At 42.5% G+C, this 24,631-nt stretch overlaps 1 protein-coding gene across 5 annotated transcripts in view; it reads left to right on the top strand.

Annotated features, from left to right (window-relative positions):
• Window positions 1–24,631, top strand: part of nrxn2b (neurexin 2b) — an 863,757-nt gene that overhangs the window by 39,733 nt on the left and 799,393 nt on the right. The window lies entirely within an intron of this gene.

Raw genomic sequence — 24,631 nt, 5'->3', positions numbered from 1 at the left:
CCTGCACTGTTGATTTATACACTTATCTCTTTTTCTGTGTGATTTTTGTCTTTGCTGATTCTCTCTCTCTCTCTTTCTCCGTCAATCCCAACCTTGTAACATTCCCAAAGCGAATCCCATGAAAACATCTCCAGATGAGAGACTTGCTTAATTCTCCTAATCCCCTAATTCCTCTCCTCTTATTCACACCGTCGGAATTCGTTTATACAGATCTTTTCTCTTTTTTTCGACACACAAAGCGAGCATTAATGGATTCAAATGCAAGGTTAAGTTGCCCGACTCAAAAGCGGCAAGCGGCGTCTTCGTGCGCACTTACGTGTTTGTTTTGACTCATAAGTCTTTCTCGTGCTCGTCGGATGAAGGCAGCGTTCATGCAACCAAAGCGCGAGTGTCGATGCAATGTTTCCAAGCAGCTGCCTTGCTCCTCTCCCAGGTGAGCTGTTACTGCCTTTTTACCCCCAGAGCCAGAATGGCTGTGCACAAGCAATTAAAGCAGCCCTCTTTCCCCACTATCAGTCTGCGACTGGGGGAAAAATGAGGCGCTGCAAAAAGTGTCTCACACGTCCCCGTCACACGTGTCACTTCCCATTCATCCCCATTATGGGTCAAGACGTGACAAGACACAAAATGGAGTCTTTGAAGTTAGCCTTTTTTTCAGGCTGTGAGTTGGGGTATTTTCATGTCTCATCATGTCAGTAATGATTATAATTATCTGCTGTGAGAGACCTTGTGTAAATATTAAACACTACAATATTTCTTCAACTATTCATAGGGGAATTCGTAAATTCTCACTAAGATGTGATCAAAGTTAAAAATGGAGGAATACTGTCAAACAATATTACTCAAGTGTATATTGTACTTATCGATCTTAAACATATTCAAGTCAGCTTTTTCCCACACAAAACGTATGAATAAAGATATGGGGGATATTACAACGACTTCACGAGTGACCTGCATTTTAACATACCCTAAACGATATTACATTACCATTTCTTTATGGAGACAGCAAATATCTATCTGTGTCCTCCAATAGCTCGTTCAAACGACACCTCAACACGGTCTCTCAGTACCGAACGGCAGTCGTGTTCAGTGGTGGGTGATTTTATATCCATGGATTTCTGAACTTCCACTGAAAGCACTAACTTAATTAGTCTTGATTTTTACAGTGACAGTCTCCCGACTATTTGCGAGGACTGTTAATTAACTGACTGAAAGCCCCCCTTAAGGACGGAGGCCTGGAGAATAGCTGGATGATATTATCAGAGAAAGAGCGCAATTCCATGATAACGGAATTGCGCAGAGACTCAGATTTTTCACATATAAATGTATGCCAAACAAAAAACATTGATTTCCAAATTTAACAAACCATACAATCCTATGCACAATGTCTACTTTTTGCAATTTACACTGAAAATGTTACAAAAACACATTTACTGGAAGAACTGTGCAGATGCAAAATTTGGTAACAGAATTTCGATAAAATCTCCCTCAGTTTATGTGACCACATTTTCCAAAATATCTGATCTGATTTAAGATTAAAAGATGTCTTTAGAAAGAATGGGGTGTCAGCTATGACATGACACCTTGACTTAGAAACATATTTTTGGGTTATTGAACTACAGTAAGTGAAGTGGATTTACACTCGGTAACAGAATTGCTGTAACAGAATTTCATCATGGGTTCATTCTCATGGCGATGTATCCTAAATAGTTACACAAAGGTAGAAATATGCAATATTTGCATATTAGGGGTATTATTCTACTACAGTACTGTTATTTTGATGAGCTCCGCCCTCAAACAAGACCAGATTTGGTTGGTTCGGACCACACCAAATCTGAACCAATCATAGACATCTATGTTTCACAAGTTTTGGACATCAAAGTACAGCACAGTAGAGCTCAGTAGAGTACAGTGCAGTACAGTACAGAAATGAAAATCAAGTTGAGTAGAGTTTAGTACAGTACAGTAGAGTACAGTACAACTCTAGTGTGCTCTACTGTGTCCTGTACTGAACACTATTCTACTCTACTATACAGTACAGTACAGTAAAGTAAAGTTGAGTATAGTTCAGTACATTAGAGTACAGTACTGTACAATGCAGTATATTATAGTGTACTCAACTCTAGTGTGCTCTACTGTGTCCTGTACTGAACACTATTCTACTCTACTATACAGTACAGTACAGTAAAGAAAAGTTGAGTATAGTTCAGTACATTAGAGTACAGTACTGTACAATGCAGTATATTATAGTGTACTCAACTCTAGTGTGCTCTACTGTGTCCTGTACTGAACACTATTCTACTATACAGTACAGGACTGTACTGTGTACTGTGCTGAACTATACTCTACTCAACTAGTTTTACTTTACTGTACTGCACTGTACTCTACTGAGCTCTACTGTACTGTACTGCTATCCAAACTTGTGAAACATAGACGTCTATGATTGGTTTAGATTTGGTCCATTCATCCAAATCTGAACCAACCACGGACGTCTATGTTTGGGATTAATCAAGGCCAGTCTGTGGATGTTGAAATTAAAGCCGGTCCAGAACGTACCAAATAACGACGTCTTTGGACATTGAAATCAAGGCCAGGGCGGACTGACCAAATTTCAACTACTTTTCAAGGGCCGGTGTTTGGGTCAGTGCTCAGTGGGTATTACAGTAAATGGAAAGAGAGGGGGCTTGTGGGTAGGTGACAGTAACTGGATAGAGAGAGAGAAGAAAGAGAGGCAGAGAGAGAGAGAGAGAGAGAGGGAGGGTTGTCCAGACTGTTTTCACACTTGCTTTGACCACCAGACGACAGAATGAGCTAAACATAACAGTATGCCAGTGGAAGGGAGGACTGTAGCAGGTGACCCAACTGTGGTTTGTGACTACTATGGTCTCCCATTGTAGCCAATTCAATTGCAGTAATTCCGTTACTGATTGTTCAATTTGGTAACATAATTTCGAGTTTTGATCACTTAATAATTCATAAACCAAATACATTTCAGTATAAACAAAATAACTAATTGGTAGGACTACCTTTACTTGTTACTTTTGTGAACTTTCATGAGGTAGAGAAATTAGAAAATATCTTAAAGATAGTGTTTGTGGGTTTTTGGTAACAGAATTTGAAGGCACAGAGTAATGTTTACACAAAGCAAATTATTTCTACAAAACGAAATATATGTTGATATTAGCTGGCAGTGGTCTTCAACGTTGTTGTGTTTTGATGAATTTTTAAGACCCCTTTTCCATCTGTTTGACCAGATATCAAATACTTTGCTTATTCCTAATATTTAGGACAGAAAATGGTTGAAACGTATATATATTCCTTAATTTCTCAAAAATATAGACACTATTTGACACCAGATGTTCCTATGAACTTCACATGTTGGTGCTTATACAGTGGGGGGGGGAAAGTATTTAGTCAGCCACCAATTGTGCAAGTTCTCCCTCTTAAAAAGATGCGAGAGGCCTGTAATTTTCATCATAGGTACACGTCAACTATGACAGACAAAATGAGAAAAAAAATCCAGAAAATCACATTGTAGGATTTTTTATGAATTTATTTGCAAATTATGGTGGAAAATAAGTATTTGGTCAATAACAAAAGTTTCTCAATACTTTGTTATATACCCTTTGTTGGCAATGACACAGGTCAAAGGTTTTCTGTAAGTCTTCACAAGGTTTTCACACACTGTTGCTGGTATTTTGGCCCATTCCTCCATGCAGATCTCCTCTAGAGCAGTGATGTTTTGGGGCTGTCGCTGGGCAACACAGACTTTCAACTCCCTCCAAAGATTTTCTATGGGGTTGAGATCTGGAGACTGGCTAGGCCACTCCAGGACCTTGAAATGCTTCTTACGAAGCCACTCCTTCGTTGCCCTGGCGGTGTGTTTGGGATCATTGTCATGCTGAAAGACCCAGCCACGTTTCATCTTCAATGCCCTTGCTGATGGAAGGAGGTTTTCACTCAAAATCTCACGATACATGGCCCCATTCATTCTTTCCTTTACACGGATCAGTCGTCCTGGTCCCTTTGCAGAAAAACATGTTTCCATCCCCATGCTTCACAGTAGGTATGGTGTTCTTTGGATGCAACTCAGCATTATTTGTCCTCCAAACACGACGAGTTGAGTTTTTACCAAAAAGTTATATTTTGGTTTCATCTGGCCATATGACATTCTCCCAATCCTCTTCTGGATCATCCAAATGCACTCTAGCAAACTTCAGACGGGCCTGGACATGTACTGGCTTAAGCAGGGGGACACGTCTGGCACTGCAGGATTTGAGTCCCTGGCGGCGTAGTGTGTTACTGATGGTAGGCTTTGTTACTTTGGTCCCAGCTCTCTGCAGGTCTTTCACTAGGTCCCCCCGTGTGGTTCTGGGATTTTTGCTCACCGTTCTTGTGATCATTTTGACCCCACGGGGTGAGATCTTGCGTGGAACCCCAGATCGAGGGAGATTATCAGTGGTCTTGTATGTCTTCCATTTCCTAATAATTGCTCCCACAGTTGATTTCTTCAAACCAAGCTGCTTACCTATTGCAGATTCAGTCTTCCCAGCCTGGTGCAGGTCTACAATTTTGTTTCTGGTGTCCTTTGACAGCTCTTTGGTCTTGGCCATAGTGGAGTTTGGAGTGTGACTGTTTGAGGTTGTGGACAGGTGTCTTTTATACTGATAACATGTTCAAACAGGTGCCATTAATACAGGTAACGAGTGGAGGACAGAGGAGCCTCTTAAAGAAGAAGTTACAGGTCTGTGAGAGCCAGAAATCTTGCTTGTTTGTAGGTGACCAAATACTTATTTTCCACCATAATTTGCAAATAAATTCATTAAAAATCCTACAATGTGATTTTCTGGATTTTTTTTTTTCTTCAATTTGTCTGTCATAGTTGACATGTACCTATGATGAACATTACAGGCCTCTCTCATCTTTTTAAGTGGGAGAACTTGCACAATTGGTGGCTGATTAAATACTTTTTTCCCCCACTGTAGGTCCTTTTACATGGAAATGCCCCAGAGTGAAATGTGTTCGCTACTTCCATATCGGGCCCAGCTCCGACGGAGTGTGAGCAGACTTCTCAGATTTAAATGTAATTTCAAGGAAATAAAGGAATAAATAGGTATTCTAGTTATTTATTGTACAACATTTCATTTGTATCATGTTATTCCTATAGTCTTTGTACTATGTAGGGTCAGTTTAGGCCTACCACTGTCTATGTCTCTGTAGTACACTGTGTCTCCCTTATGTTAACAGCAAATGTTATTTCACTTGAGCGACTTCAATTTCAATCACGCTGAGTTTATCGAGTCCCCGCACCATGACTCTTTGGGGAGTCAACTTTAGCTTTGCTTTTGCTCCGTTTGTTTCCTTAACTCCAGGGGTGTTTGTCTGTCTCTATTTGATGCTGCTGCTTCTGGAGAGAGACTCTTTATAAGAGATGTTGGGGAGCCCTCCTGTGCTGTTAGTCTCTGTCAACCAGACGCCAATGTCTCACCTCAGGGGCCTCGCTAGGCCCTGTTGCGGCATACCATTTGTTTGACTAATAACGCATCGGCGTCGCCATGCATCAGGTGACCCCAGCGGCTTCTCCCGGACAACTTGTTTGTGCGTCGAGTCAGAAAGTGACATGTTCAGAAGAGGAGGATGGAGAGGGAGTGGGGACAGGAAACGGTGGATGAGAGAGAGGGTGTAGGCATCGGAGCGTGGGAGAGTGATGGTAATACTACCTCACAGAGGAGCTTAAAGACAGTGTGTCGACATCCCTCCCCTTCCTCCTCCCTCCCTCCCTCCCTCCTCCCTCCCTCCCTCCTTCCCTCTCTCCCTCCTTCCTTCCAGAATTTGAATTAAATCAAAAAAGCATTGTAATCTCCTCTTCCCATCCTACCACCCCAGCGCCAAACTAACTAACGTATCTGGTACAATATTTATGTATGGCGAGGACGTTTGCAAGAGCCCCCCACGGTGTCCCATCAACCCCCTGCTGATAGCACAGTGTGTAACAGAGAAGCCAATGTCTATATGTACAGGTGTTAGCCCATGATTATAATCAGGCATTTATACAGGGACACCCTAACTCTCGACTTGGGTCCTTTAAAAGCGAGCGCTCAACGAGCCCTCTTGAGTCCACCTGAAGGAAACAGTAGGGCCTTTAAAAAACATCTGAGGGCGGAGGAGGCATTATTTAGTGATCTCTGGGGGATTGAACTAGTGTTTTGTTAGTTACATTTTCATCATTTAGCATATGCTCTTATCCAGAGTGACTTAGAGGAGCAATTAGGGTTAAGTGCCTTACTCAAGGGCACATCAACAGCTTTTTCACCTAGTCAGCTCTGGGATTCGAACCAGTAACCTTTCAGTTACTGGCCCAACGCTCTTAACTGCTAGTCTACCTGCCGCCCTGTTCTTTATTATAGTTTTTTTAAATGTACGATACGGAACAGACGGGACCACCTATGGTGTTAATATAGCAGGCTGTGACACCCAATTACATGGAAATGAGGCTTGATTTCTGATATGTCTGCTTAACTGCCGTCCTCTGCGTTACTAGCTACAGAACTCCTCACCATGGTGCTGGAGCCAGACAGACTTGATGACGTAAGGGATACGAGCTTCTTCTTCTTTTCCAGCGTCGCAAATTTGACTCAGGCAATGAGGCTGAAAAACAAGGCTTATTGCAAACCCGTGGTACTCTGACATGGTCCACTCTATATTTTTCCTGAAGGCTTCCAATTTGCGGGGGAAGCAAAAGAGGGGATTTCACAAAAATGTAGTCCTTCCTCTCGTTGCCGGCTAAGCTGAGATTGAACTCTCCATGTTCTCTGCATGTGAGAAACCAGACTATTAGCTTTGTAGACCGCCCACACCGGCTTCCATGTTAAAACACACATTCCCTTAGTAAGACATGCCACTGTGTAGACACAAACAAGATGGCTGCCTTGATTGAGCAAGTGGGTCTGATAAGGAGAGTGAAGGAGACAGTCAAGATTCTTCATTGGAGCTGATGCTGTCACAGGGAGAGACCCATCGATCTTTGCGTCCACAGTGTTAGAGGGAGAAGTGACTAGAGTGAGAGCCAGGGAAGGGCTGAGGGAGTCTGGAGGAGAGAAAGGGATGAGAGGGAGGTAGACTACCGACAAAGAAGACTACTTTAGGTTGATTGGTCGGTGGACGGTTGCTGCGCAACATAATCACCTCTTGGGGGGGGGCGGCAGGATCTCTGAATACCTCGACAATAGGCCTCGAACATCTGATGAATCGCCCAGGGCGATATTTGTCAGGAAAAATGGAACAGCTTGAGGGAGCATGCTGAGAATGCAGAGGGGCAGCGCATATCGACAATCAGAACACACGTGTTGGGGAAAGTGACGGCCAAACCGGTCTCCTTTGTAGTGAGTTCTTAAGAGAGAGGGGAGGGGTGGAGGGATTTCCACTGGCCCTCCCCATGCATCAGTATAGAGACAGATGGAGGAGATTATTCAGAAGGAGAGAACAAGGAAAAGGTGAGGTTAGAGGATTGTCTCTCTGATGTGACTGGCTCCCTTCTCTTCTTCTCTCCTCCTCTCCCTCGATCTCTTTCCTTTTGACAGCTTTCATTGATGTTGTAGAGCACAAACCTTCACAAAGATGATTCCAGCAGCGCCGTAAATACCAGGATATACAATAGCTTTGTACCCTCCGTGATCCATAAACAATACCCAGATGAAGGAATAATTATGCCTCTCTTGATATCCTGTCTCTCCATTTTGAGTAGTCATCAAAACACATACACCCCCTTCATTATCCTCGCCATCTTTCTGGGTGAAACGCCTTTATCGCCGCATTTCCATAATCACACAAACAGTTGACTCACATCCTTCAGTGTTGCACGCTGCAGAGGGAGAAGTAAATATTTATTCAACATCTTCTCATTATAGGGCCTCTGTGTCTATCAGTAAGCTAGGGCAGGACAGGTGGTAATTACAAATGGGATTGGGAGTGGGACAAGATGGGATGATACTAATGATGGCAGAGGCTGTACCTTCCCACATGAGAAAATACTAAAGTGTACTATTGTTAAATACTATAGTATTCACTGTAGTGTGTTTGCGGACTTTACTGTAGTATTTAGTGTAGTGTTGTGGACATGACTGTAGTATACTGTAGTATTTACAGTTTACTATAGTATGAATACAGTAGTAAAACATCTGTAGTATATAGTATAGTGATTACTGTAGTGTTTTTGCGGACTGTAGTATGCTGTAGTATTTACTGTAGTGTTTTTGCAGACTGTAGTATATTCTAGTATTAAATGTAGTGTTTTTGCAGACTAGTATACTGTAGTATTTACTGTAGTGATTTTGCGGACATTACTGTAGTATTTACTATAGTGTTTTTTGTTTTATTATCTTTGACATCGCAGTGGGGGCTTTGTCATTGAGGAAATCGACTGGACAAAATACTCAAAGAGCAAATGTTCCATAACCGGTAGGTAGGACTGAGGTCTGAATGGATAGTTCAGAGCTTCTGCTCTTTTCTATAACCTGTAGGGAACACAATAAATGGTCTATACTTGGCATGGAGGGAATGGGCAGGGTATACAGTATATACTATAGTAATTACTGTAGTGTTTTTGCGGACTGTAGTGTTTTTGCGGACATTGCTATAGTATTTACTGTAGGGTTTTTGAGGACATTACTGTAGTATTAACTATAGTGTTTTGCAGTCTGTAGTATTTACTGTAGTATACTGCAGTGTGTACTATAGTATTCTACAGTATACTACAGTTTACTACAGAATTCTATATTAAGTACTGTAGTATTCTATAGTAAACTGTAGTTTTTTTCATGTGGGTTATCTCTGTCCAGACTGAGGCTGTCCTAATATGGACACCCATGGATCGGTTTCACATTTGGGGCCCATAAACTTTGGGGCCCATGAACTTAAGTACACATGTTTACTGTACTGACATGGGAGCAGTGACATAGGAACTGTCGTTCATGAGATGAGATGGTTCATCTCATTATGTATCAGTGCTTGCCAAGTTTTACTGTTGACATAAATGGCTTTCTATGTGATTTGGTTGCCAGATGTTCTTCTTCATTGTACTAAGCCTTATAGTTTTTATTGTATGGTTTATCTTAAATACAAAGTTATGACAATGAATATAAACCCTGTTCCACACCATTGGCTCTTGGCTTAGGTTCTTAGTGCTTTGTTATTGTCACGCCCTGGCTCTAGGGACTCTTTTAAGTTGAGCCAGGGTGTGTAGAGTTTATGTTTTGTGCTCGTTGTGTCTAGTCTAGTTTTTGTATATCTATGTTGGCCAGAGTGGTTCTCAATCAGAGGCAACGAGTATCAGCTGTTGCTGGTTGTCTCTGATTGGGAACCATATTTAGTCAGGGGGTTTTCCCACAGTGTTTGTGGGATCTTGTTCCGTGTTGGTTTGTGTTTTGCACCTGTGGACGTCACGTATCGATTTGTTGTTTTGTTCTTGTATCATTTAATAAATAAGTATGTTCACCTTCCACGCTGCGCCTTGGTCCTCTATATCCGACGATCGTGACAGTTATATTTGTTAAATGTTTCTATTTATTTTCTTTTGTCCAGTGTTTAATGCCTTGGAATTAATTCAAGTCTACCAAGATAGCACACAGGTCACGCAACAATATGAGTAGTCATTTTAGTGGGAAAAAAGGGGACTATGAATGACGATGAGTTTGTTCAAGGGCAACAGAGGGAAGAGAGAAAAATAGGGGAAAAGAACAAAGGTGGGAGGAAGAAAGGGAAACAGGCCTGGGGAACTGTTTCACTCTGTACTTGGTCTGATCAGCCTTACAGGGACTATTACTGGGTTTTCACCAGTGGACTTCTCCCTGGTTTAACTTTGGAAAATGTATTGACCTTTTCCAACACTTCTCTCATCAGCACTGCCAGTTAAGCAAAGCATTCACCACCTCATTCTTTTTTCTCTCAAGAGGATAAAACCAGCTACCCTTTCTTGTGATGAAAAGGCGCTGGCTTTCTTTTTTCCCCTTCAGTGTTCGCCAAGTCGTTAGACAGAAAACTGTCAGTCTCCTTCCCTGTAAGCAATTTCGGTAAACTGCAGTTGGTTCAGCATGTGATTGAATAGCAATAACTCTGACCCTCTTCATTTCCACCTCCAACAAAATGGAGGGAGGAAGCCAGACTCCGATGGAATAGTAGGTGAATAAATCTTCCTGCACTGAATAGCCATCTTGCAAGCCTAAATAATTTGTTTCGGGTGATGCTAAAGCTTCAGACATTTCTCATCTTTGGGAGAATCAACCCCAAATCATATTGCAAATAAATTAAATGTCTGCTAAGTACTAGCAATCACCAAAACAATACTATGATGCATATTGACAAGTTTAGCAATACCTGCTTTGTTTGACCTTTCAAGAAATAGAATGCAAAGACCTACGTCAGAGTTATCATGAGCAGACAAACAATAAATAAAAAATTGATTTAGAGAGATCAATTCAGTCTCACCATTAATCTATGTACTTAATATTCAATCCAAACATTTCCCCTGGTACTCTCCTTTTTGCCTTCATTTTGCAGCCAGCCAGCCAGCGCCAGGGAAGGGGCTGGTCAGAGCACTGGAGACGTGCTGTCTTTAAACTGCCTTTTTCCCTCATATTCAAAGTGTTAGCCCTGCCATGCAGACACAACAACCCAGCAACTCAGACATCGCACTGACATCATCTGTGTCAGACAGTTTCACACTGACAGAAGACGAGAGAAGAGAACTAACTAAATGGCTTTGAGGCGAACGTGACGAAGGAGCGGTGGGAAGGTTTAATTACGTTGTAATTGTCTTGCTTGACGATTAAGAGGCTGATTACCACTCTCAGAGCACAATACTTTTTGAAGAGAGAAAAACGGGCAAAGCTCTAAGACCCTAATCTAATGGATCTCCAAGTAGCTTACACACGCACACACACACACACACACACACACACACACACACACACAAATTACACGGGTGTTGATAAACCAAGGCATATGATCGAGTGTTATTTTTGTCTCTTCTTGTGTCATGGCTGCATGATGTTAGCACAGCATGTCCGGATCTTCCAAGAGCTTAGACACACAGGATTGTCATGACATGTTTTGATATAAACAATTGCCTCCTGGTGTAGCAGAAATACATTCTAATAACAAACGCAATGAGGCACACACACGCACACACACACACACACACGCATGTGATCATACACAAACACACACCTCAGAGAGCGGATGCATGACACGTTTATTCACCTCCCCTTTGCTTTCCACAAGGGTTGTTACTGTGATATGGCCTGGTTTCTGTGACTGTCAACTATGTCATACAGGTGGCAGTGAGCAAGCAGGCAGAAAGGGACACAAGCCAGTAAACCGGTACAGTGCCACTGAGGTGTAAATAACACTGTCTGGTCTCACACAGGCCTGAGTGGCCCCAGGAAGCACCCTGGCATTAAATGCCACAGGTAACTGCTGCAATGCGAATCCCTCTGCGGATGAGGGGAATGCTGGGCTGACACAGGTATATACAATTACAGTAGACACTGAGTGTACCAAACATTAGGAACATTTGCCCTCAGAACAGCCTCAATTCGTCGAGGCATGTCGAAAGCCTTCCACAGGGATGCTGGCCCATGTTGACTCCAATGATTCCCACACTTGTGTCAAGTCGGCTGGTTGTCCTTTGGGTCTTGATACACATGGGAAACTGTTGAGCGTACCCTGTTCAAAGGCACTTAAATATTTTGTCTTGCCCATTCACCCTCTGAATGGCACACATACACAATCCATGTCTCAATTGTCTCAAGGCTTAAACATCTTTCTTTAACCTGTCTCCTCCCCTTCATCTACACTGATTGAAGTGGATTTATAAGTGACATCAGTAAGGGATCATAGCTTTCACCAGGATTTAACTGGTCAGTCTATGTCAAGCAAAGAGCAGGTGTACTTAATGATTTGTACACTCAGTGTATGTAGGGCCCTATAAAATCTGCGTTGTGGAGAACGCAGACGGAATGACGGACATTAAAACGGAATTCAACAATATTCAAAAATGTATTGAACTCAGTAGGAAATGAACTAAATGTATTGCACTTGTTAGAAAATGCATTAATTTCAACAATATAAATGTTTTTTTGAACTTAGTAGGAAATCAACTAAAAGTGTTGAATTTATTAGAAAATGTATTAATTTGCCCAAAATTATCATAAGCCATGAACAAAATGCATCAGTGTGATTAGTATTTTCCTTCAACTTTCTTAAGAGGCAACGGCACAAGAAGGACCCTTTCTGTGTGTGCGTGTTTGTCTACCTCTTTGTGTAGCCGTTAGCGATGATGCTAATGTCATGACAACCATCTTCTGGTAGATGGAAAGGCTTTCACAAAAACCTTCTCAATTAAATGTTAACTACAAAGTAGCCCATTCCTACCTGGCAGAATGATATCATGATTCTTTGCATCAATCTAGTGGCCATTTGTTATGCAAACTCTGAAATCACATGAGCACTATAGAAACATCACTAACCAAACAAAGGTTTCTGGCTGATGCTCAGTTGAATTAAAGGGTAATAACTACACCCAAAAATCCTAATTTCTTCGATTTTTCACAGACCTTAAAAGTGGTCTCCTGATGTGGTTTAAGCATTGTTCTGGACCTACAACATCCAATTTGGTAGGTGATTTTGAGAGCGTAAACCTGAAAAAAATGGGTAAAAGCGTAAACCTGGAAAAACTAAACAGAGAAAACTGAATTTGGGAGAGAAAAAAATTGAATCAGCCAAAAAACAAAATATTTTATAAGGCCCTGCACATGTGCTAGTGCACAAACACACGTGTACACCCCAACACCTCTGCTCAGCTGGTAGTTAACTTACATCCCACCATCGCTCAGAGGACACACAGGTGTGATCGCTAAGGGCAACTTGCTTGATTGGCCCACTTTTCAAGTTGCATAACCGTCTGTGACCCAATGACTGTATGGGGCACACTTAACAAAAAAATCAAAAGAAAGAACGAGATCAGAGAAAAAAAGAGTGATAGGGTGGTAAAAATAGAAAACTTTGCACCCAGCGCTTGAAGGGGCTTCCCTGCATATAAAGATAGTTTAGATTGACTCCGTCTGACCTGCATACATGAGTGATCAAACCATAAGAGCTGAGGGGGAGAAAGAGGCAGTCTTCTCCCTCTGTTCTCTCTCCCTCTCTCTCTCTCTCTCTCTCTCTCTCTCTCAGGCTGTTTCGTTCGGTCCTGGGGCCCGGCTGGGCACCAACTTCACTGCAGTGATTTGTCCGCTGCACTTCCCAACCTCGCTGAGTTTTTTGAAAGCTCTGATCCCAACTTCGCTCAAAGAGAAGGGTATTAGAGCAAGAGCTCTGTAGGCCTGCCATTGTTCCAGGCGATCACTTCAGAGAGAATACTTATTGATGGAAGATGGATATGTTCTTTGTTGCGTGTCTTCGTAGACAGAGAGGTAGCAGCCGTTTGAAGACTTCTGTGGAGTAGCGAGCAAGGTACACAAACTCATACTCACACTACTAGGTCAGTGCAAGGATTGGTGTGGTGTTCCACTCTGACACATTCCCTTTTCTTCCTCAAAACAACAAATCTTCCTTTGTTAACCGATTGTCCTACACTGTGCTGCTCCTCTGCTTGCAACAGTTGAGATAAACATTGCTAGTGCTTCTTATATTTTGCTGACTGCTTATCACAGCCTGCTGTGAGCCTCTGGAGCTTGCTCCCTCACTGAATCACTGAATCATCAGCCCACACATCACATTCGGCATTCAGTCTCATAAACAAGACCAAAACAATGTCTCCATGCCCCCAAGGTTTTTAGTGTCATTGGGCACTGTCTGATTGAAGTATGGGAAAGGGTGTTGTTTTCTGTGACACGCAGCCACACACGCACACACACATAAACACACACACACACTGCCGAAATGGATGTCCTGAACTCAGCAGAGATGGAGCTGCCTTTTTGAGAAGAACAAGAGGGTGAATGCATTTAAAAAATTCACAATTTTAACAGTGGTACAGCTCCCGACATTTACTGCAGAATAGACCAATTTATATTTTATGAATGTGACTAAATGTAAATTAGGTTTTGTCACAACAGTGCCGCCATGGAAACAAAATATGGTATCTTTGGAAGTTGCTTTTCTAGTGTTGGCATTTGTAAAGAGGACTGGAGTCAGACAACGGAGGCTGGGATGGCGAGAGCGAGGCAAATGGATGCCAAAATTAGGAGATTTGTGATTTCTGTTGTCTGGAAATACAGAAATATTATGTTTTGCAGTGGTGTAAAGTACTTAAATAGTACTTGAAGGATTTTTACTTAAGGATTTTTTTGGTTTATGTACTTTACTTACTATTTATATTTTTGACAACTTTTACTTTTACTTCACTACATTCCTAAATAAAATAATCTACTTTTCCGCCATACATTTTCGGTGACACCCAAAAGTACTCGTTACATTTTGAATGCTTAGCAGGACAGGAACATGGTCCTCATGGTCCTCCTTTTTCCACCACTGGTGTTTTGTGATGTGAGTTGGAAAAAGTTTCAGAGACAGTTTTTTGTAAAATGATTTCCCATCTGCATACAAACTTGTTTTGATAAACAATCTGTGGTCTACTTAAAATGGAATGACTAGTTGTTATTTACAAATAGCTGACGGTATTAGTAATATCTAATGTTGCATAGTTGCACGGGATATATTGCATGTGATATATTTCTTGAATTGAGTTAATTGCAGAACGACACACAACCTTTTATCTAAACAACATCTCTCTGCTGCTTTCCTCATTTTTTTATTTTATTTTATTTGTATACATTTTTTCATAGAATTTTAAAACATACAATCTAACTGCAGTGAAGCCGCTCAACATTTACATTACATTCCAGTCCTCTAGCAGATGCTCCCATCCAGAGCGACCCACAGGAGCAACCAGTCGACTCGGGGACCCGAACCAGCGACCTCTCGGCCACCGGTCCAATGCTCCCAACCGCCAGGCCACCCACCGCCCCAATCACCCAAGACCCTCCCACAGCCCCCCTCCCCCCCAAAAAACCTCCCTTCATCCCCAAACCCCCCTTCTTCACTCCGTCCAAGCCACCATTCCTATCCAACCCAACCAAAACAACTACTCACCCGCAGGTTTTTGTTTTTTGTTTTGAGTCATTTAGCAGACACTCTTATCCAGAGCGACTTACAGTCAGTGAGTGCATACATTCTTTATTTCATACTGGCCCCCCGTGGGAATCGAACCCACAACCCTGGCGTTGCAAACGCCATGCTCTACCAACAGAGCTACATCCCTGCCGGCCATTCCCTCCCCTACCCTGGACGACGCTGGGCCAATTGTGCACCGCCCCATGGGTCTCCCGGTCGCGGCCGGCTACGACAGAGCCTGGATTCGAACCAGGATCTCTAGCGGCACAGCTAGCACTGCGATGAAGTGCCTTTGACCACTGCGCCACTCGGGAATGATTTGATTGCATTGTCAGTACAGTCTGGAATGGGCTTATTTTGGTATGATTCTGATGGAAGACCTTTTCCTCTGCTTATTCGTTATATTAGTGAGTCATATGTGCTCGTCTAGTCTGTGATTGTTAATATGATTCTGAGTTTGTGGGCTAGTCCAGTAAAAGTACAAGTGAGATTTTGAATTTAAGTAAATTAATTAGCCAAGTAAGCGTGAATCACTAACACACAACTTAGTCAGTTATTTTGAACACTGTGTGAGTATGCGGATAAAATCATGCCATTGTCATCTCTTTATCATTGCGCTCATCTGTTGTGTCCTCCTAGACCCTGGCCCGGTTTCCCAAAAGCATCTTAGGATCATATGGTTCTAACAATTAACCTAGCCTTAAGATGCTTTTGGGAAACCGGCTCCAGGGTCGTTCAATTCCGGTCCTGGAGGGCTGAAAACCCTTCTAGTTTTTGTTTCTACCTGATAGTTAATTGCACTCACCTGTTGTCCCAGGTCTGAATCAGTCCCTGATTAGAAGGAGAGGATGAAAACCAGAAGTGTTTTGGCCCTCCTGGACTGACATGGAACAGCCCTGTCCTAGACAAAGCTGGAATCCTTAATGGTGAAACAGCCACGTCCGTTTGCGATATTACAACAACTAAGAAGTTACTGTAAACATCGAACACTGTTTTTTCCCCTCTGACATCATTGCACAAGCGATAAAAGAGCACAATATGTACTGCAATTTCTTGGACCATGCTGCACAATGCTCCTCAGCTTGGAAACAAAAGCAATAACAACGGTGGTGGGGCGGCCAGTAGCGCTGTATCCCCTTACTGCGGTTTCTATTTATAAGGCAGGGTTTGTTATTTATGCGTTTCATAATTGCAGTGCAGTGCGCCTGGCTGGAGGACTCATCTCGGCCCATTAACTTCCTTTAATACCACGCGGCGGGGTGGAGAAGCCACCCATTCCACTTCCTCTCTCCCCCAACGTCAGCCCATCTGATTGAGGTGAGGCGAAGGCCAAGTGAGTGGCGGTGGCAGAGTGAGTCTAGCCTGATCCCAGATTTTCTGTTGGCAAGACAGCAAAAACTGATCTGGGATCAGGTAAGAGTGAATGGGGTGTCATCAGTAACTGTTACCTAGTGAGAAATGGGAACAGCCCCTGTCTTTGAGTTAATGGGATGAGAGTTTGACTAAGGACGGTTGAGTTGTTTAGTGGTTATAGCACTTACCTTTGGACATTGATGTAATTGACATCACATCGGACGTTTTGCGATAGAAATTGCACGTTTTCTGTCTCAAGTTTTATTAACAAATCAAATTAAATCAAACTGTATTTGTCACATGTGCCGAATACAACAGGTGTAGACCTTACCGTGAAAGGCTTACTTACAAGCCCTTAACCAACAATGCGGTTCTAGAAAGAGTTAAGAAAATATTTACCAAATAAAAAGTAACACAATAAAATAACAATAACGAGGCTATATACAGGGGTACCGGTACTGAGTCAATGTGCGGGGATACAGGTTAGTCTAGGTCATTTGTACATTTAGGTAGGGGTAAAGTGACTATACATAGATAATAGACAGCGGGTAGCAGCAGTGTAAAAACAAATGGAGGGGGGGTGTCAATGTTTAGGAGCGATAGTGCTGTTTATTAAGGATCTGCTTGAAAAGGGCATACGTGTGATTTATGGGTGACAACAACACAAAAATACTTATATGGAGCACAAGTTGGGAAGGACCATGCCTTTTTCTACATGGAGGGGGGAACAAGAGAAATGAGGGGTGTTGTTTCCACCCTCCATCTGGCAGCATGGGGGGAATGAAAGGGGGATATAATAATTTTCATAAAAGCTCATGAACTTTTATTTGTGGCAAAATATGTTGTCGTAATTCGAATAACAGAGATTGGGCTAATGAAATTACAATAAACACTGGCAGAGTGGAACCAACATGCCTGTGACAGGAGATTACTGGCACATGACCTTTCAAGGAGATTGAGATAGATTCCTCATCAGGGTGTCACAGAGAGAGAGAGAGAGAGAGAGAGAGAGAGAGAGAGAGAGAGAGAGAGAGAGAGAGAGAGCGAGAGAGAGAGAGAGAGAGAGAGAGAGAGAGAGAGAGAGAGAGAGAGAGTGGGGCATGTGGTTTATAAAAAGTTAAGATAGTTGTAAGCTAGGGTTTTCAGAAAAGGGATCAGTAAACTATCAGATATTGAGCTCCTCATGGCCATAGCCTACATCATGCAGTGCACACACTCCCCCTGTCCTAGTCAATGTGTTACTGACAGTCTGGGATCAGTAGGATTCACACAGTATATAAGTCCAGTCTATGAGCGATGAGTGTCCCTTGCCGTTATACACAGGCATAAATGTGTGAAATGGACAAAGCTCTCCAACGACCACAGGAATACATTTACAGTCAATCTAATCACTTTAAGGGGCTGGTATCAAATCTCCTTCTGTCCTACAAACCCCTTCTGCCCTTCAGAACATCATCAAGTAATTCAATTACTGCACATTATAATGAGGTATGGAAATCAGTGTTCATTATGTATTCAAATAGACAGATCTTTATTATTCTAATAGGATTTACAAAATCAGGCATATTACTGTGACGGTATTATACCCATCTAACCCCTACCACCCTAGCCCTCCACCCCACCTAACCTGTTAGATACCTGGCACTGTGCCATAGATTTATGAGAGATTTGTCAGCTTCAATGTTTGCTCAATGTGTGTACTGATATTCTACCAGCCTGTTTGTTTGCTCATTCCCTGTGTAGGTCATAACAGATGCCCTCTCCATCCCCACCACTATCACTCACTCACTCTCTTTCGCTCACGGCACAACGCCGCTCCCCTATCTGACCTAAATAACTTGTAGGCCTGTGTATATGTATGCTGGTATGTATGCATGTAACTGATAGATGCTACCGAATATAAATGTAGTATATGAATGTAGGCCTAGAGTAATACAGTGGGGGGAAAAAGTATTTAGTCAGCCACCAATTGTGCAAGTTCTCCCACTTAAAAAGATGAGAGAGGCCTGTAATCATAGGTACACGTCAACTATGACAGACAAATTGAGATTTTTTTTCTCCAGAAAATCACATTGTAGGATTTTTAATGCATTTATTTGCAAATTATGTTGGAAAATAAGTATTTGGTCACCTACAAACAAGCAAGATTTCTGGCTCTCACAGACCTGTAACTTCTTCTTTAAGAGGCTCCTCTGTCCTCCACTCGTTACCTGTATTAATGGCACCTGTTTGAACTTGTTATCAGTATAAAAGACACCTGTCCACAACCTCAAACAAACAGTCACACTCCAAACTCCACTATGGCCAAGACCAAAGAGCTGTCAAAGGACAGCAGAAACAAAATTGTAGACCTGCACCAGGCTGGGAAGACTGAATATGCAATAGGTAAGCAGCTTGGTTTGAAGAAATCAACTGTGGGAGCAATTATTAGGAAATGGAAGACATACAAGACCACTGATAATCTCCCTCGATCTGGGGCTCCACGCAATATCTCACCCCGTGGGGTCAAAATGATCACAAGAACGGTGAGCAAAAATCCCAGAACCACACGGGGGGACCTAGTGAATGACCTGCAGAGAGCTGGGACCAAAGTAACAAAGCCTACCATCAGTAACACACTACGCCGCCAGGGACTCAAATCCTGCAGTGCAAGACGTGTCCCCCTGCTTAAGCCAGTACATGTCCAGGCCCGTCTGAAGTTTGCTAGAGTGCATTTGGATGATCCAAAAGAGGATTGGGAGAATGTCATATGGTCAGATGAAACCAAAATATAACTTTTTGGTATAAACTCAACTCGTTGTGTTTGGAGGACAAAGAATGCTGAGTTGCATCCAAAGAACACCATACCTACTGTGAAGCATGGGGGTGGAAACATCATGCTTTGGGCTGTTTTTCTGCAAAGGGACCAGGACGACTGATCCGTGTAAAGGAAATAATTAATGGGGCCATGTATCGTGAGATTTGAGTGAAAACCTCCTTCCATCAGCAAGGGCATTGAAGATTAAACGTGGCTGGGTCTTTCAGCATGACAATGATCCCAAACACACTGCCCGGGCAACGAAGGAGTGGCTTCGTAAGAAGCATTTCAAGGTCCTGGAGTGGCCTAGCCAGTTTCCAGATCTCAACCCCATAGAAAATCTTTGGAGGGAGTTGAAAGTCCGTGTTGCCCAGCGACAGCCCCAAAACATCATTGCTCTAGAGGAGATCTGCATGGAGGAATGGGCCAAAATACCAGCAACAGTGTGTGAAAACCTTGTGAAGACTTACAGAAAACGTTTGACCTGTGTCATTGCCAACAAAGGGTATATAACAAAGTATTGAGAAACTTTTGTTATTGACCAAATACTTATTTTCCACCATAATTTGCAAATAAATTCATAAAAAATCCTACAATGTGATTTTCTGGAGAAAAAAAATCTCATTTTGTCTGTCATAGTTGACGTGTACCTATGATGAAAATGACAGGCCTCTCTCATCTTTTTAAGTGGGAGAAGTTGGTGGTTGATTAAATACTTTTTTTCCCCACTGTAGGTCTCTCTGTTTCATTCAGTGTTGTGTCAGTTCAGGACCATTTTTTGTTGTATTATTTTAAATGTACAGTTGAAGTCGGAAGTTTACATACACTTAGGTTGGAGTCATTAAAACTCATTTTTCAACCACTCCACAAATTTCTTGTTAACAAACTATCGTTTTGGCAAGTCGGTTAGGACATCTACTTTGTGCATGACACAAGTAATTTTTCCAACAATTGTTTATAGACATTATTTCACTTATAATTCACTGTCTCACAATTCCAATGGGTCAGAAGTTTACATACACTAAGTTGACTGTGCCTTTAAACAGCTTGGAAAATTCCAGAAAATTTTGTCATGGCTTTAGAAGCTTCTGATAGACTAATTGACATCATTTGAGTCAATTGGAGGTGTACCTGTGGATGTATTTCAAGGCCTACCTTCAACCTCAGTGCTTCTTTGCTTGACATCATGGGAAAATCAAAAGAAATCAGCCAAGACCTCAGAAAAAAAATGGTAGACCTCCACAAGTCTGGTTCATCCATGGGAGCAATTTCCAAACACCTGAAGGTACCATGTTCATCTGTACAAACAATAGTACGCAAGTATAAACACCATGGGACCACGCAGCCGTCATACCGCTCAGGAAGGAGACGCGTTCTGTCTCCTAGAGATGAACGTACTTTGGTGCGAAATGTTCAAATCAATCCCAGAACAACAGCAAAGGACCTTGTGAAGATGCTGGAGGAAACAGGTACAAAAGTATCTATATCCACAGTAAAACGAGTCCTATATCGACATAATCTGAAAGGCCGCTCAGCAAGGAAGAAGCCACTGCTCCAAAACCACCATAAAAAAGCCAGACTACGGTTTGCAACTGCACATGGGGACAAAAATCTTACTTTTGGAGAAATGTCCTCTGGTCTTATGAATCAAAAATAGAACTGTTAGAACATTTTGTGGGCAGAACTGAAAAAGCGTGTGCGAGCAAGGAGGCCTACAAACCTGACTCAGTTACACCAGGAGGAATGGGCCAAAATTCACCCAACTTATTGTGGGAAGCTTGTGGAAGGCTACACAAAACATTTGACCCAAGTTAAACAATATAATGGCAATGCTACCAAATACTAATTGAGTGTATGTGGACTTCTGACCCACTGGGAATGTGATGAAAGAAATAAAAAGCTGAAATAAATCATTCTCTCTACTACTATTCTGAGATTTCACATTCTTAAAATAAAGTGGTCATCCTAACTGACCTAAGACAGGGAATTTTTACTCTGATTAAATGTCAGGAATTGTGAAAAACTGAGTTTAAATGTATTTGGCTAAGGTGTATGTAAACTTCCGACTTCAACTGTATGTAGTTCTGTCCTTGAGCTGTTTTTGTCTATTAATGTTCTGCATGATGTCATATTTTATATTTTGTGTGGACCCCAGGAAGAGTAGCTGCTGCCTTAGCAACAGATAATGGGATCCTAATAAAATACTAATACTCTTTCTCTCTCTCCTGCACACACATCAATCACTCCCTCTTTCTCCCCACCTCCCTACTCTCTCTCTCTCTCTCTCTCCCCACCTCCCTACTCTCTCTCTCTCTCTCTCTCGCTCTACCCACCTCCCTACTCTCTCTCTCTCTCCCCACCTCCCTACTCTCTCTCTCTCCCCACATCTCTCTCTCTCCCCACCTCCCTCTCTCTCTCCCCACCTCCCTCTCTCTCTCCCCACCTCCCTCTCTCTCTCCCCACATCTCTCTCTCTCTCTCTCTCCCTACTCTCTCTCTCTCTCCCCACCTCCCTACTCTCTCTCTCTCCCCACATCTCTCTCTCTCCCCACCTCCCTCTCTCTCTCCCCACCTCCCTACTCTCTCTCTCTCCCCACATCTCTCTCTCTCCCCACCTCCCTCTCTCTCTCCCCACCTCCCTCTCTCTCTCCCCACCTCCCTCTCTCTCTCCCCACATCCCTCTCTCTCTCTCTCTCTCCCCACATCTCTCTCTCTCTCCCCACATCTCTCTCTCTCCCCACATCTCTCTCTCTCTCTCTCTCTCTCTCTCTCTCTCTCTCTCTCTCTCTCTCTCTCTCTCTCTCGCTCTCTTGCTCCCTCGCTATCTCTCTCACCACACACACACACACACACACACACACACCTGCAGGGAGTTATTAAATACAAAACACAGCAGCAGCAGGCAGATATCATCTAAATTATTGCACCCTGAATCTAAGGGTAAAACCATAGTATCAATGAACAATTCAATTACGTAATGTTCAGGGGAGTTTTAAACCTGATTACAGCATAATCAATTACTGTTATAGAGGTCAAGGCCATGGCTGAGTAAGCATGGACCCAAGCTAGTACAGAAGTCAATGTAATACACCATATACGTCTTCCAATGTGCTTTTGCAATAAACACAAGCTCATTAATGTGAACCCACTATAGCATGAAGTCTGCTTATGAATGACATCTGAAGCATCTATATACTGTAGCTTTTATATAGGGTTTATGAAGGCTTAATTTAGTTGTCACTGGTTTAAAGTGTGACTGAGGAAAGAATAAGAGCATGGTAATAAAGTTGAATCAGGATGAAGGGCCTTCCAGAGCAGAGTCTGACTGCAACCATCACTGGGCCTCCTGTTCCTGGTTAGATAGGCAGCGTACAGGACAAGGGCCTTATTACTGATCACTTTATCTCTACTGGAGGACAAGCTAGCCTCTGCTTTCCGTAGAACCTTAATTGGCTCTATGTACTCAGCTACAAATGCGGGTCTGAAATGGGATCCTGACCGTTAGATCAAAACAAAATATACCTAGTGAACATGTGCACGTACACACACGCGCACAAGCACACACACACACACACACACACACACTCGCACGCACGCACACACACACACACACACACACACACACACACACACACTCTCTCACACACACACACACACACACACACACAAACACACACAGCAAAACAAGCTGAGATGGCCACTAGCTGAGATGGCCACTATTGATTTCCTGTCATTATTTTGTAACTGTAGACTATCCGATGGTAGGGTACCACAGGTCCTGGACAGAATCTAGAGAAGTTCATGCCCCTGTCTGAAATACCGACTCTTACTCCTATTTGGCAGTGTATTGTATTTGTACCTTCAGAAGAAGTTGTCTCTTTGACTCAATTGTGAAAAATAGACTGTCACCTGAAGAGATTATTTGCTAGACACGTCCAACCTGCTGAGGAATCTTTATGACAGGAACTTGTCTACTTGATTTTGTTCTTGACACGGAACATTATGCTTTGTGGACCCTCTCTAAAAAACACTACGTATTTTCACCCTCGTCTCATTGAACATACTCTCAAGGGTGATTGTATTTTGAAACAAAGGAATCGGCCATTCACACAACCATGGACTTGTAATGCTGTTGGAAATGTTATGATGATATACAGTGCCTTGCAAAAGTATTCATCCCCCTTGCCGTTTTTCCTATTTTGTTGCATTACAACCTATAATTTAAATTGATTTGTATTTAGATTTCGGGTAATAGACATACACAATATAGTCAAAATTGGTGAAGTGGAATGAACAAAAAAAACTTGTTTCAAAAAATTCAAATAAATAAATAACGGAAAAGTGGTGTGTGTGCATACAGTGAGGGAAAAAAGTATTTGATCCCCTGCTGATTTTGTACGTTTGCCCACTGACAAAGACATGATCAGTCTATCATTTTAATGGTAGGTTTATTTGAACAGTGAGAGACAGAATAACAACAAAAAAAATCCAGAAAAATGCATGTCAAAAATGTTAGAAATTGATTTGCATTTTAATGAGGGAAATAAGTATTTGACCCGTCTGCAAAACATGACTTAGTACTTGGTGGAAAAACCCTTGTTGGCAATCACAGAGGTCAGACGTTCCTTGTAGTTGGCCACCAGGTTTGCACACATCTCAGGAGGGATTTTGTCCCACTCCTCTTTGTAGATCTTCTCCAAGTCATTAAGGTTTCGAGGCTGAAGTTTGGCAACTCGAATCTTCAGCACCCTCCACATATATTCTATGAGATTAAGGTCTGGAGACTGGCTAGGCCACTCCAGGACCTTAATGTGTTTCTTCTTGAGCCACTCCTTTTTTGCCTTGGCCGTGTGTTTTGGGTCATTGTCATGATGGAATACCCATCCACGACCCATTTTCAATGCCCTGGCTGAGGGAAATCACCCAAGATTTGACGGTACATGGTCCCGTCCATCGTCCCTTTGATGCGGTGAAGTTGTCCTGTCCCCTTAGCAGAAAAACACCCCAAAAGCATAATGTTTCCACCTCCATGTTTGACGGTGGGGATGGTGTTCTTGGGGTCATAGGCACCATTCCTCCTTCTCCAAACACGGCGAGTTGAGTTGATGCCAAAGAGCTCGATTTTGGTCTCATCTGACCACAACACTTTCACCCAGTTCTCCTCTGAATCATTCAGATGTTCATTGGCAAACTTCATACAGCCCTGTATATGTGCTTTCTTGAGCAGGGGGACCTTGCGGGCGCTGCAGGATTTCAGTCCTTCATGGCGTAGTGTGTTAACAATTGTTTTCTTGGTGACTATGGTCCCAGC

Source organism: Coregonus lavaretus (assembly GCF_964263955.1).
Source record: "Coregonus lavaretus genome assembly, chromosome: 39".
Taxonomy (NCBI): Eukaryota; Metazoa; Chordata; class Actinopteri; order Salmoniformes; family Salmonidae; genus Coregonus; species Coregonus lavaretus.
The sequence above is the reverse complement of the archived record's forward strand: the minus strand, read 5'-3'. Positions and strand labels throughout refer to the sequence as shown.